The sequence below is a fragment of the Nematolebias whitei genome, chromosome 9 (assembly GCF_014905685.2).
Source record: "Nematolebias whitei isolate Nwh7 chromosome 9, NemWhi1, whole genome shotgun sequence".
In the NCBI taxonomy this organism is placed as follows: Eukaryota; Metazoa; Chordata; class Actinopteri; order Cyprinodontiformes; family Rivulidae; genus Nematolebias; species Nematolebias whitei.
The window spans coordinates 29,082,473-29,082,764 of record NC_056506.1 but is presented as its reverse complement, the minus strand read 5'-3'; positions in this window follow the sequence as shown (position 1 = coordinate 29,082,764).

Sequence of the window (292 nt, the reverse complement as noted above, 5' to 3'; positions counted from 1 at the left end):
CTTTCCGGCTTTTGAAATCTGCATTTAACAACATCCAGACAGATTTGTTCCACCTCAAACTTGTCCTAAATGCCGACAAAACCAAAGGGATGCTTTTTTTCAAATAGGAAGTTGGTCCCAGCAGTTCTTCCTCTGATTTCATCCTCAAATGGTGTCCCGATTGAGTTTGTTGATTCCTATAAATATTTGCGTATCTTGGTCGACTCGCATCTCTCTTTTAAGCTCCATGTAGAAAACTTGGTAAAGAAACTGAAAGTTAAACTGGGTTTCTTTTTCAGAAACAGATCCCATC